Here is a 15,443-nt window from a genome sequence, read left to right as displayed (position 1 = left end):
AGGCGACTCGACCACCTCCCTGGGCAGCCTGTTCCAGTACCCAATGACTCTTACTGTGAAGAATTTTTTTCTGATATCCAACCTGAACCTCCCCTGACAGAGCTTCAGGCCATTCCCTCTAGTCCTGTCCCCTGTCACTTGGACACCTAGGTTATCTCATTAACAGCATGTAAGGGTTTAATCATTTAAAGCAATTCCATATCTAGCCCTTAGAAAGTATAACACTGCTTTTCTCACCTGTCACAGACCTGGAGCCAAGGTCAGCTCTGAGATAGATAGCAGCATTTTAGTGAGGTCCAGAAACAAAGGGACAATGTTCCTTGTAGGCACCCGGTCCAGAAGACAAGAAAGATCTGCCCAGGCACAAAGATCACTGCTGCAATGTGGCAGAGGAGAGCTGGTAAGGAAGATGTTCAGCACTGTTGTTGCTTACAAGGCAAACTGCAGTTTGTTTCCTCTGTCCAACCACCTAATAAACCCATCTGTTCTCCCATGTATCTTCCCTTAATGGCAGAGCAACTTATGGGGTAGGAGCCTGGGACAAGTTTCATGCTACAGGCAATGAAAAATCTCTCTCCAGGAGCCATGTGGCCAAAAAAAAATCAGTTTCATAAAAAAAAAAAAAAAAAAAAGACATTTTTAACTAGAGGTCTGTAAATATCCAGGGAAAGGATTAAGACAATAAACAGTTGGTCTTTGACATTTCCCTGTGAACATAAAGAGGTCTGACAAGCAGCCGCTCTCCTCTTCCTCTGGCAAATCACACTGCTGCTTTTGCTGTCTCCTCTTTGATTTAGTCTGAGCTGTGCACAGTGCTCCTTCACATGCTCTTCAGTCGTATGCCACCAGCTGTTTGCTGTCCTGAGCTCCTCACTTGGAAGGCTTGAGGCTGACCTGCCCGTCCCGTGTTAGTGTGTGACATTTCCTCCACTGTGAGTGGGATGAACAGCAAGCAGGCCCAGTTGAGCCCACTAAGCCCATCCATTTCACACTGCAGGAAAGCCCATGCTAAGCAGCAGTAGAGGCCCAAGCTTTCCCCTTTAACATGCCTCAAAACTCCTCAAAATCCTGAGCCTTCAAGTCATGTTGGCATGGTGCAGATGCAAGACAGGCTCAGGTCCAAAATGATGTAAAGCCACATTGAAACACAGGATCAACTTAACCTTGTAATCCAGTATGAGTTTTATTTCATTTGACAAGTTTAAAGAAGGTTTTTAATGAATTTTGGCATGGGACTTAGTCACAGAGGCAAACTTTTACAAGGTAATCCAGTAAGCCATCAGTGTACTTGAGCAGCAGAAACTTGCTTTTCTTCCTTGGTGAGACAGCAGGAATTGTAGCTTTCAGGGCTCTTGTTCAGCACCTGCCATATAAACACACCGGACATCTCAGCAACAACAGTATCTCATTTGTCTTCAGTGGTTCACCCCTGTGTTATGGTGCGCAGACAGTTGCCCTGGATATAATGACTTGTCACCACCAAAAAGGAGAAGATTTGCTTCTCTGTCCTTCTCCCTTCCCACAATAATAAAAAAACCCAACCCAAAACAACCAGAAATAAAAAAAAAAAAACCCTCTAGTTTTTCTTGTGCTGGAATAACAAACCAAATTAGTTTCCAAAAGCTCAGCAGGAGTATGTATGCAGGAGAAGGCAGCAAGGCAGCAAGAAAAAGAAGCTAAACCTCTGATTTGACGGCAGTGGATTTTAAATTTGTTCACCCCATCCTATGAAAACTAAGTTGTGAATGTAGAGAGGTGAGTAGCTTCTACCCTAGTGACTTTAAAATGGATCTTACCTAGCTAGAGTCCAAGGCAAATCAACCAACAATTCACTGCATTCATTTAAAAAGCTTATTGATATTGCTCAAGGCAAAGTGCATCCACACTTCAGGACTGGTTTGTTAGTGCCTCACCCTATAGAATCATAGAATAGTTTGGGTTAGAAGGGATCTTAAAGACCATCTAGTTCCAAGCCCTCTGCCATGGGCAGGGACATCCCACAAAATCAGGCTGCCCAAGGCCCCATCCAACCTGGCCTTGAACACCCCCAGGGATGGGGCAGCCACATCTTCCCTTGGCAACCTGTTCCAGCCCCTCACCACTCTCATGGTGAAGAAATTCTTCCTAATGTCTAGTCTAAATCTGCCCCTCTCCAGTTTACACCTGTTCCCCCTCATCCTGTCACCACAAGCCTTTATGAATAGCCCTTCCCCAACTTTCCTGTAGGCCCCCTTCAGGTATTGGAAGGTCGCTATAAGGACTCCTCAAAGCCTTCTCAGCCTGTCCTTGTAGGGAAGGTGCTCCAGCCCTCCGATCAACTTTGTAGCCCTCCTCTGGACCCGTTCCAACAGCTCCATATCCTTCTTACATTAAGAATTCCAGAACCAGGACGTGGTATTCCAGATGAGGTCTCACAAGAGAGGAATAGGGAGGCAGAATCACCTCCCTCGCCCTGCTGGCCACGCTTCTTTTGATGCAGCCCAGGATACAGTTGGCCTTCTGGGCTGTGAGCGCACATTGGCAGCTCATGTCAAGCTTCTCATTGACCAGCACCCCCAAGTCCTTCTCTGCAGGGCTGCTCTCAATCACATCATGCCCTATTCGGGAGTTGAATTGAATTTGGGGATTGCCCTGACCCAGGTACAGGACCTTACATGTGGCCTTGTTGAACCTCAAGAGGTTCTCACAGGCCCACTTCTCCAGTCTGTCCAGGTCCCTCTGGATCACATCCCGTCCTTCCGGTGTGGCAACTGCACCACTCATCTTGGTGTCATCTGCATGAGGAATACACCCTCAACATCATTTCTCCAAAATGGATGCTTTTAACTCTGTTTTTGTTAGGAAAAATATAGCTTTATCAATCCTGCTTATCACCTAGAAGATATAATTTCACTCAATGGATTTTAGCTGTTCCCACAACTTCTCTAGTCAGATTTTCAAGAGATTTTCCATCTTTGTTTACTTACTGTCCTCTTTCTCCTAATCCTTTTCTTTGCTGTCATATAACAAGGCAGAATGCTATCAGTTAGTCAAATTGCAGTTCAGATGACACTCTACCAGCCAGAAGAAAGAAGAGGAATTAGAGGCTGGTCCAGACGCATGCCAATACCTAATTAATTAATATCCTGTGAAATGCTGTGAGATTTTTGGAGAGTAAGGGTAGAGAGCAGAAGGGAGGGTGCTAATATATGTCAGTGATCATTTTTTCCAATAGTATCCGAAGGAAGTTACTGATGCTCCTGTATTTGAGTATTTTGAAAACTGTTACGGGTAGAGCATTTTTCTGTCTCTAAGCATTTTCCATTTCTATGACACTGCCAGGAAACACTTCAAAGTTAATTAGAGAATATTTGTAAAACGCTTTGAATATTCAAGTGCTGTGGTACCAAGGTATTATTGACTATAATCCTGATGAATTAGGGAGGAAGTTTAGACTGCAGCAGCACCAAGCAGGCATTAGTGCCAGGCTGGCTTACAGATCTGGGTGGGGAGAAGATGGATTCAGAGCTGTATTTCGAATTCACCTGAGACAGGTGAGAAGCAAGAAGAGGAGCTGGCAATCCTAGACATGCCAAACCAGCAGTTGCTGGAATGGCTCACAGATATAATTCTCCCTGACTACAGATTCCTAAACAGAAATCTTTGCAGCACAGCATTGTTAGTTACCAGTTCCTAATTGAGAGGAACAACCATCAGCATCCTCTTTGCTACACTGTTCCACTCCCTTTTCATATAGAGGATGAAGAACTTAGACCTTTTGGTGTATGACACTTTCCCACTGACTCTTGAATGTTACATACAGAGCACCTCACACATTCCCAGCCTGAAGGGAATGGCTTCTCTCCTGGGGATTCTGTTGAGTTGAGCTTTTCAGCTCAGTCTTGTTTCTTACCTTTCCACAAGCACAAGACTGGAAGTGACAAGAACTCTGTAATGTTTTTGATGTTTTCTTGATAATTTGCCATCATCCTGAGTTACATGAATAAAACTCAGCAATGGGCTGCAACTCACTGAGAGAAAGAAACTGGAAGGCTTCTGGGTGGATGCATTCCCAGTATTATTCCTCCCTGGTTGTGCTGCTAAGCTGGGCTACGTAAGTTTGAAGGAGCTGAAATTGAGACTGGGGGAAAAGCAGTTTCTTATAGCAGTCTGCTGGTCAATAATGTTCACCTTTCCCAAAAGACATGGTTCCTTTGAAATCCCTCCAGCTTGGTATGGCTTGGACTGGAGATCTGGTGACCTGCAACATTAAATTTTGAAAAACAGTTGATTTCTGTCATTTCCTTTTATTCTTAAAAGAACCGGGGAGATTCTTCATTCACTTGGAGTATTCTGTGAAAATAGTGATTGGTAGCTAACACCAGCCTGCACAAATGTGTCTTACTATGTGTATAATAGACTCACAATCCATGGGAGTTTTGACTGGCTTGCAGTTTTTAAAATCAGGCCTTTTCTTTTCAGTGAACACAAAATACATAACTTTAGGTGTCAAATGACAGTACGTAGAAATCCATTTTACTGCACAGCTTGATGTAATTTTCTAGCCCTTCTTATCCTCTGCCATTGATCTCATCAATTTCTGGAAAATTCAGAGAAGCTTCTCTTAAAGCACCTTAAAGACATCAGAGGCAATTGTATATTTTATATAAACAATGAGACAAGGTGAAAAGAACAAGCAAGGCTGAACACTGTTAACATCAGGACAATTGCCACTAGTTTTCATGGTATATGAAGTTACCTAGACTCTTGTAGGTGATGAGCATTGCCAAAATTTTCATGCTTAATATTAAAAGACAACAAATTGAATATTACATATGCCAGAGTGACTGAAAAAGAATCACACCAGAGGTCTGAAGGTTAGGGAACATGCATTTAACATCTGTTAGTTAATTCTACAAGTTTTCTCAGGGCGCAGGCAAGCAGAATGCCCACACTGATCTCTGGCAGGCTCCACTTGACTAAGAGGCATCATGACTGTATGGTGCAAGCTGGACAGCTGCTACATGCCCATGCTTCAGCTTTGAGCCATGAATCCACAGGCTGAAATCTGAGTGTTTGAACAGGAAAGTTGCAGTTCTTAGGCTCTACAACGCAGACGGTCAGTGCTTTGTTTTAATTCCTGAGCTGCTTCAACTGACTGCTGAAGTTTTACTGCTCCATGTAATGAGCCCTGGATATTGTAAATGACCACCAGTTGTTGAATAATTCATTCAGGCCTTTTGACACTGTTCACAGATAGGAAGCTGTCCTGGGTGGCAAATCACTTTAGTTTCAGTAGGGCTTCAAAAGGTTTACTCATAGGACTGAGAAATACTACGGGAAGTGCTGGCAGTGAAACTTGAACTTGCTGGCAGGAAAGGAAAAAATCCCAATTCGGCAGCAGACTTCACAGCACACAGGGCTGGAAGATCTTCAACAGGACACTTGGGGGGAAAAAAAAAAAGAAAGCAGCTTCAAGCAAGCTCATAAAATGGAGAAAGAAACTATTGATTTTATCAACAGGTGAATAACAGCATTTCTTTTTCGTCCACATTTCTGCTCAGCAGTGAACACTAAGACCTTGTATCATGCAGAAAGGAGTGACTCCTTCCCCTCTAGGGTACAGCTGTTGCAATGTAACTACTTATCTCTCCTGCAGGATGCTATTTAACCCTATGAATGTCAGGGTTTCATTTTTAGACAACTAAGAATACCAACGCAACAGTAGCTCAAGCTGCCAGCCAGAATCCTGTCAGATCGAATTGCACCACATAGGAAATAACTTGAATGAGTTTACACAAAGGGGTTTGCATCAACGGTACTTTCATTGGAGGATGTATATAGGAAAGAGAAGGCAGGCAAACCTACTGTAGCGTGAGCCTAGGAAACCCAAAGCATTATTATTCCAAGAGACTGCTGCTCTCATCTCTTGACAGAAGGTGGAAACCATCCCTTCTCTTCAGTCTTTTACTTTGTTGTAAATTGTTGTTGAATCACCAGATACTACCCTTCTCCATGCTTATACTCACTGAAACTTGGACCCCAAATATGGGGAAGCTCTGTCTATCATCCATGCCTAATGGACAACATGTCAGGGCCTGAATACCTTCCTGGGAAGGTCTGGTGTCTGTTGTGGCTCTACCACACTGTAGGGATTCCCACCACGAGGTTTCCTGGAGTAAGTGGCAGTGGTCCCATTCAACAACAATTTCTGTCACCACCAGTTTATTGCTGGTTGCTGCCTGTGGAACTCCAGTTGCCAGAACTCTCTTCTTTGTCAGTGGCATCACCTACAAAAGCCATCACTTTCCAAATTCTTTCATTTTATTTTAGAAAGAAATAACTGCAAGAACCTCCTGCCTGCATCTTTGCCACAAAAAGGGAGATAGCCTTTGATAGCCTATTTTTGCTCCACTGCACTTTCAAGGCCACAGCAACTATTTCCAGGGTCTCCCTCCCCTAGACATATTTACCATAATTCTCTCATTCAGATATTTCCAAATAATGATAGAAAAGTCATACAATAGTGTGACTTGTCACCATATGTATGTATGTATGAGAACATAGTTATATATATAAACTTGTATCTATAAATGGTGTATACATTTAATATATATACGTATATACATATGGGGCATACTTTAGGAAAATGTCCTAAACTATTACTTAAGTCTATGGCAAGTAAGTCCTAGGCAACCCAGTCAACAAAACTTCTCAGGTAAAGGCAGATTATTGCATTCTTCCCTACCTGAAGTTTATCAGGAGTTTAAAAGAACAGCTGGACACCTTCCTCCTTCCCAAAGGAAAATGAATGGTAACCTACTCTGCAAAGAGTCACATTACAGTCTTACATCTGCTTCAGAAAGAGAGCCTCATATTTCACTATTTGATGCCAAGAGTCCACCAAAAAGTTCGAAACTTCTATTAAAGCTGTAATGAAATTGACACTGAGAACGCTGCACTCCCGGAGCAATGAGGAAAAGTGAAATCTAGGGTTTTTTTCATGTTTATCTCTCTGTTTTCATTAATACACTAATTTGTCACAATCTATTCCAGTAACCTTCTCATGAATTACTATTGACACATTGAGCCATGTGTATACATACATATATTTTTAATGACAAAACTACCATAATGACTCAAATATTTTCAGCATGCTAGTAATGGTTTCACTATTTAATCACACTCCATTTCATATCAAATAACCTGTTAGTATAATTTTATAAGAAGCATAAATAACAAACGTATAGCTTAAAGAAAAACCTGGGCCAAACATGAGTGTTTCTGAGACTGTTAGACTAAAACTCTCTTTTTCTTTGTGTGAAAAAACAGTAGAATTATATATTTTCCAGTAAGGGGTCTTGCAAATCATTTTGGGAGCCATGTTCTAGTATGTAATCTGTGACATCTACCACTCTGCATTGCAATCTTCCAGATTGCTACACAAATACTAATTCTAAGGCAGTCAGTTGATCTATATTTTAGTCTTTTGAAAATTATTAAGAAATAGGCATGTATCAAACTAGCAATTACTTGCCCTTATGATACTTACATCCTACTTTTTAAGCTTATTTGTACTGTACAATTTTATTTGTTACATAAATGTTATTATTTTGTTTAATGCCATTTTACAAGGCTTTCAATAGTAAGATAAGCAATACACTTTTTAATTTGACTGGAGCAGGCTGTATAAACAGAACTTCTTCTTCATTCCTTCATATTACGTATACTGGTTAAAATGACAAACTAAGAGCAGCCACGCTGGCTTAGGTCACTTCAGCCCATCACTTGTCCATGGCAGTAAGTAGGAGAGGATCCTCAAGGAAGCATCTAGGAATGGGACAAACATTTAGGATGCTTCCCCTGTTCAATATGCTCTCCAACTTTTTGTGTCTTTTACACTTAGTGGTTTGTAAGCATTTAATAACTGCCACTTGGATAAGAACGAACCCATACATTTTTAGTAGCCACAACATCTCATGAAAATGGATCTTACAGTTTAATTACACTGTGTGTAAAGATATACATCCAGTTTCATCTGCTGTCAGCTAGGTTTCGTACTGGAAGATACAGTAATTCCTATTCACATCATCATGCTACTCCATTTAGACTTCTAACTTATCACCTTCATTTCACTCTTTTCCAGATTACAACCAGAGTCCCGCTTTGCTGAGAAATCCATGAATTTGCTCTCCTTTTAGCTCTTCTCTGAACTTTTTCCAGTTCTGCTTTCTCATTTCTCGTGTCTGGATGCTTTTTGTGTTCTTCCCTTTTTGAGAGTAAGCATGTAGAACTGCATGTAATGAACCATGAAGTTGTGGCATAATGATGTTCTCTCTTATTCTCTCTATCTTCTGCTAATAACTCTTAATATTTAATTTGGGGTTTTTTTTTCAGAGATTCATAGAATAGTTTGGGTTGGAAGGGACCTGAAAGCCCATCCAGTTCCAACACCCCTGCCATGGGTAGGGACTCCTCCCACCAGATCAGGCTGCCCAAGGCCCCATCCAATCTGGCCTTGAACACCTCCAGGGATGGGGCAGCCACAACTTCCCTGGGCAACCTGTGCCAGTGCCTCACCATCCTCATAGTGGAGAAATTCTTCCTTTGACCTCTGTCAGCTTGAGTATTGACCTCTGTATATGTATAAATATGTATCTTTATATAAGATAAAACCTTCTTTTGCCCTCATTTCCCTGAATGATTAAGTATTATTTGAAAACTTTTACATTGCCACATCCTCTTCACCAGGCATATGCACATGTCCCAGCACAGATTGATGCAGAAATCACTTATGACTCCCCATCATTTAAAGAGCTGAAAACTTATTTCTGTGTTGTGTTTCCTACTCCAACCAATTACTTGAACCCAAGCCATCAGCATCCCCCGAGATGGCCACCAGCACCCAAGGTTGCATCAGCAGGAGCACAGCTGGGAGATCAGGTATGCATTGGTCAGCCCCCTCTCCTCAGAACTCACTAGACAACACCTAGATACTGTGGCCAGTTTGGGCCTCCTCAGAACACGATAGACATTGATAAACTGCAGCAAGTTCAGCAGTGGTCAGGGCTGGAGCAGCGCCCTCGAGAAAATCCTGGAGCAGGGGGCTTATCCAGGCTCAGGCAGAGACGGCTTTGGGGACTTCAGACAGAGGTGCAATTTTTAAAAGAAATGCTGAATATTCAATGTATGGAATTAGGGACACAATACTAGAAACCTGTAGTGTTATTCCACATCATTTTTAATGGACTAAAACTATCAGCAATGAATGATGTTCCAATTGTGTTTACATAGAGCAATAGTCACATCTAGTGGTCATAAAGTTAATTATTTCTATATACTTAGCGTAGCTAATCTGAAAGCATTTTGTACATTTGTACATTTTGTACTATTATTTTCTATTTAAATTGTATGCATCTTAATAAGATTTGAAATATCCACCTAAGGAAGATGCACATGCATCTGTGTTAAAATATATACTTGATAATTCTGAATGATGATAGAGCAAAAATGCTACACTAACACGCAGAAGAAGAAGAAATACAGAAGGCATTTAAAGATATTCATAAGGGTAAGGAAAAATTTTTAGTTAGGCATGGGATGATGCTATTTATGAATCCAGTCAAGCGTGATGTAAAATAGTAATATAATCAGAAATATCAAGGACTTGAGGTTTTTATACCTTTGAAAGCAAAAGCACCATCTTGAGGCTTGCTGTATATGACAGCAAGCAGACAATGTTTTATTAAACTAGCCCTTCAGAGCACATTAGAACATATGGACGAAAACCTTTCTTCTCTTGTCTAGCCTGGATAAGTTGCTCATCTTGGGAAGAGAGATCTACCTGGGAAAAGAAGAGCTAACCTTCCTTCCTGAAGATCAGATAGGGGCTCCATTGCCACCACTCGAAAGTACTTCAGAGAAGCCATACTGATTTCCCCAGCTCCCTCAGTCCAGCCACCTTCCATAGTACCCAGCCTTCCTGACTCCTCCATGCAGGGTCACCAGTGCCTTAATTCCCAACGAGGAATGATCAGCAGCATCCAGTCCTTGAGTTCATCAACCAAAAGATAGAATAGGGCACTAGGTATGGAAAAGGGATAGCTCTGCTCCCAGCTGACACAGTTGCTAACAAGAGTCAGCCAACCCAGAAAGTGATGGGGGTAAGTCCAGCCATACAGATACATGGAGCATGGAATCATTTGCTCTCTCACCAACCTGGATGCAGTTTACCCTGCACACCACACAGAACAACACTGCATGGTCAGGTCTCCTTCCTAAGCCTGAGGACAGACCTTCCAGGAAAGGTCTGTGATGCCCACTGGCTTTCACATCAGCATAAGTTGAATTCTTTTGGACTACATCATGTGTCTTGAGACTCCTTTCCCTACCTTTCCTCTGCCTTATGATGAACTGATCAGTATCACCACAAATGGAGAACGTAAGTATGTGTAAACTACTTGAGGATTTGGATAATGCATCCAGAGTACATGTTCATGCTACAACACTGCAAGTACTCCTGTAGGGTGCAGTTCCATACAAACCAGCTACCTCACACTGAGAATGCTATCCTGCTCTTCTGGCAGCTGGAAATAAACCATTGAATGAGCATAAGGCAATCAAAGTCCTTCCACTGTTCCTGGGATCTCTGCTTTACTCCACAAGTTTGAGGAGAGGCTTACTTTATGGGTCAAAAACAAAGAGAAAAGTTATGAATCACAGAGTATCTATTAATAAGATCGATGTAGAAATAAAATGAGACATGCCAATGTGCATTTGCCAGCACTAAAGGCACCCAGACTTGTCTAATTTACTTTTTTATCTAGCTTCATTCAAAGATTACATAGAAGTAATTGCCATCTTCAGTAGCAAGTATGGCACTAGTTCAATCTGTTGTTGATAGCTCTTTTCTTAACAAAAGATTGAGGAAAGAAAGGTTGTTCTTTTTAGGCTTGCTGAATTTGATACAACAATTAAGAGAGTTTGCCACTGTTGGCATCAATACAAGAAGCAGATGTGCGTTGAGGTGCAGAGATACTTCCTGAAACCTGCTGCAGGCCTACTGACCGCTGTAATTACTTGTATTTATTTATTCTGTGACATAAGACTGCACTGAAGAATAAAGCCACATGGGATACACACAAACAAGGCAGGCTCAGCAAGTAGTTTTTGCTGTATTGTTTGTAGTTGTTTCTTTTTCTCTGTTTGAAGGCATAGCACTACATCCATGATAAAGACACAGTGGACGGAATACAGCCAGAGATGTCATTTGTCTTGACTTTTCCTGTGTGAATATGGTCATGAATCACAACAGCTGTCTAAGGCACTTGAGCTTTTCACAGTCTTTGGTTGAGCTCCACTATTATGAAGCCATATTTAAAAAGTTCATTTTACACTTTATTACACAGGACTGACGCTAGCTGAAACAATGCATAGAAAAAGAAAACTGCTTAATTTTTTTAAGGATGTCCAACATTTTTTTACCTGATCTTACAAAGAGTGGAGAGGCTATGAGGTGTAGGATATATTTCTGCCTCTCAGTTATTTTGTCCTTGGTTTATAAGGTGAAGCCTTGGCTTCATACACTGTATTTTTCAGTTCAGCTTTCAGGCTTTGTCCTTTCCTATAAGAGCTGCACACCTGTACTCTGAGCCATGAAGGCCAACAAACAAGTTGATCCTGGCTATCTCAAATTCAGGATATTCTTTACCACAGCATTAAGAAACACAAACAATTTCTAGGTCTGAATATCTGCTGCCCTCAAGAGGAGAACTTTAACAAATACCTAATTCTTGACATTCCTGTATTAAAAGCAATAACTGAGGAGGTGAGGAGTGGGGTTTTTTTATGTTTTGCAAAACGAAAACACATCCCAGTCAATATATGTTCAGCTGACTGTCTTTAAAGAGTTTGAAGAGTCTGAAACACTTAGCTTTAAAGCTATTTCTATTATTAAATTAGATAAAAGAAAACTCATATACTACGTACCTGTAACCCCACCACTGCCAACATATAGTTCCAAGTGGAGAGTAAATGGGTGTTTGGAAGGCAGATCCATGTACGGCTACTAAATAGACAAGCCCCATCAGGTTCAGGAAGTTCTCTGAGCTGAAAATCGTAGAAATTTAGGATATTACTACAAATATCATTTGTGTTTGCCTAGATCTTACTCCTCTCTTGGTGTCTGCTAATGGGCCTCACTGTGAAATCGAAAACTGGATTGGATAGATTCATCAGTCACTCAGGTTCTGAAATCTAGTCTTCAGGTATTGCTTAAGTAACCTAGAGAATGTCTCTGAGGAGCCCAGTGTCCTCATTGTCTCCTGGAAAGATCTGTGCAGCTCTTCAAAAAAGGTGTTTCCTGGAAGCATTCAAAAGTGTTCCAGTACATTCTCAGTGGCTTGTTCTTTTAGCAAAACTCTAGCAATAGATTTACAAATGTATTTGAAATTCCTGTTTAGGCATACCTTTGTCTTTCTGGGAAAACTGAAGAGTAACAACAAATGAAAAAGAAACCAACCCTGAATTAGACAGCAACTTAAGAAAAATGAAGTGAAAAAAGGGATAGTTCGATTATTTAAGCTTAAAAACAGTCTAAATAGTTTCAGGTATCATTCAAGCCCTCTTTTGCAAAATATTTTCCTTAATTGCTACATGTTCTTTTAGTGTTGTACTGCTCAAGAAATTATATTAAAGGCTCATATACCATACACAGTTGTACAGAGATTGTGCCTGTGATACTGTTTAACTAATGGGAACCTTAACAGAATATGTTGTACCAGATGTCTGCACCTGTGTACGAAACACTGGAGGTTCAGACAACAGTATCATAAAAGTCAAGAACAGTATAGGTTATGCTATTGTCACCCACTGGAAAACAGAAAACAAAAGGCCATTATCTTGTACATGACCTTGTCATTTTCTCCTGTGCTTCCTTTTCTCTTGTCAAACCAGGTTGTCACGTAACTGTCTGAATGACCCTGAAGAGAGAACAGCAATATCCTTGCTGAAGGTTAGTAATGTGTTCAAGTAGCCATCAAATAAAAAAATTCAGGAAATTACTTACAAGATATAAAAAGTTGCTACATGTTGTAACTAGCTTGTAAGAGGATAGTAGCTGCCTCTGGTCTAAAATGGAAGTGAAATTCTACTGGGTATTTGCACCACTACATAGTGCACAACAACAAAGAAAGATTTAAGTGGAGGATATATATGGCCATCACTATCCTCAAGGCAAGAGCTGTTCCTGCTCAGAGAGATTTCTCACAAAAGACACCTCTTACATCAGAGGAAATTCAAAGTTACTTCTCTTACCTTAATGCAGATTTCTTTTTCTTTTCTTTCTGCCAATGGGAAGTATTGAATTGATTCCTTGTTTTGCTTTGCTTGTGTGCAACGGCTTTTGCTTTACCTATTACACTGTTTTTATCTCAGTTCACCGTTTTTCTCTTTCACCCTTCTGATTCTCTCTCCCAATCCAGCAGGGGGAGATGAGCCAGCAGCTCTGTCATGCTTAGTTGCCAGGCAGGGTTAAACCAGGTCAAAGTACAACTTGCACAAGAGTATTAGAATTCATAAATTTAAAAAGAAACAAAGCTGTGGTGTCTTACAAAATTCGACTAATTAAAAGCCTAAAAACCCCAAAGAGATCTTCATCTAACAAAATAAACACTGTTGCAATGCTGACTGCTTTGGCAATCACCCTATTAATGCAGTAGTCCTGTGATTGCAGAAATTTAATACAGCAAAACGTGGTGTGAAACGACATGGTAAAAGACGGTGATACTTACATTAAACAAAACCAGGTTTTGTCATTTACATTCGTTATCTCGTAGATTGTTCTCCTGCACTCACACGTTTACCTGCAGCAAGGTGTGTGTGTCCCAGTGGTCTGGCCAATTTAATTTATATATGACACGGTGGACAAGGGACATCAGCTATCAGCTCCTAACTAAGCCCCTTGGATTCCTCTGGCTAAGAATGGGGTTTAGACGTAAGTTTAATTAGGTTTCATATTTCATACTAGATTTCCTGATTTGTAGATACTTTATTATACAGGATTTTGATTTAGCAGAGTGATAAAGCAATGTACTAAAATCACAAGTGCACTATAGCAATTGCAATACACAGTTGGACCACAACACAAACCCAATTGCCATTACCAGTCCCTATATGCTCAGTGGTATGACACTGGGCATCCCAGTCTCCAGGGAGGAATACGTGAGTTGAAAACAGCTCATGACATTTGCTCTCTTCATAGTTCATTTTCTTGATTGTTCAGCTTTTATACTTCTAGGTTCAGCTGAGTCGCCTACACACTTCCCCACCCATGCTGTTTCTCTGCCCTAATTACCCCAGGCAAGGCTGTTTACACAACTGAAAACCCCACTGGTGCAGCTGGATATCTAAAACAAAGGTCACTCTCAAAACCCTTTGTGTTGAGATAAGATCAGCTTGCCTTATGATAGTTGGTGGTCCTTCCTTATATTATTCCTTGAGCTCACCATCACCCATCTCCTCTGAGCTTTCCTTGTGTCTGTTGTCACAGAGTGCAATTCCCTTCTTTATTTCTTCCTACACCAAACAAAAGCAAACTTGGAAGACATTTGTTAGTTACATCAAACATGAAAGGTATGCCATTTGTGTTTGTGCCTCTGTTCTGAAGGAAAGACATCTTAAAAAAAACAACCCTGCTAATAATTTTGCCAGAGAATAATACTAGATGCTTCATCTTTAACCAGTAGTGAACTTCAGCTGCAACTTTTGCTGAGGCCAGTGTCTTGCTAAGTGAATCCTACCTTCTTAAATTTTCAGGGCTAATGAGTTCTTTTGAGCAGCATTATTGAGAAAGTGTTTAAAGTGATAAAAGAACAACAGTCCATATGGATATAATTTCAGACAATTTTTAGCAATTTTGTAAATGACAGCATAGTCTAAAACCATCAGCTGGGCCTCAAGAGTCTGTGGCAGAAAACAATAAGAACTTATTAATTTTAGCTTCTGCTGACTCTGACAGGCATATTTGAAATGTGATTATGTTGGAGACTAGCAGCCAGCTGTTGTTGACTAATGATCTCATAATTTTATATGTATCAAATGATCTTATTTTATATTTATCAAGGGAGGAACATGGCAAACTGACCCAGCCAGGCACATAACTTTATAAAGACAAAGCTGGAGATACACTTTCCAGGAAGGAAGATTCATTATGAAAACTAAAAGATGAGTATGTGTTTTTCTCTGTATGAAGAAAGAGTGTCAAGATGCTCACTGCACAGATCTGATAACTTTATCCACGCTGAAGTGTTTTGTACTAATGACAGAAAAAAGCATTAGGATTGAATCTTCTCTGAAAATCTTTGTGAAATGGATCCACAAAAAAAAAAATTTGCTTTTAGCTCCCCAGGCACTTTGTGGAAGTCTTAGTACAGGACCTGGTAACCAAAATGTAAATCCAGATGCCC

At 40.7% G+C, this 15,443-nt stretch overlaps 1 long non-coding RNA gene across 1 annotated transcript; it reads right to left on the bottom strand.

The window, feature by feature from the left end:
* Positions 1 to 1,275: 1,275 nt before the first annotated feature.
* On the bottom strand, positions 1,276 to 13,427 carry LOC128850337 (uncharacterized). The gene is made up of 4 exons (XR_008447652.1): positions 13,294 to 13,427; positions 11,968 to 12,087; positions 4,171 to 4,240; positions 1,276 to 1,363 (listed from the first exon to the last, which is right to left on the bottom strand). It is a non-coding gene; the product is annotated as an uncharacterized LOC128850337 (long non-coding RNA).
* Between the last annotated feature and the right edge of the window lie 2,016 nt (positions 13,428 to 15,443).

Source organism: Cuculus canorus, chromosome 1, assembly GCF_017976375.1.
Source record: "Cuculus canorus isolate bCucCan1 chromosome 1, bCucCan1.pri, whole genome shotgun sequence".
Classification (NCBI taxonomy): Eukaryota; Metazoa; Chordata; class Aves; order Cuculiformes; family Cuculidae; genus Cuculus; species Cuculus canorus.
This window is presented reverse-complemented; position numbering and strand designations above follow the sequence as displayed.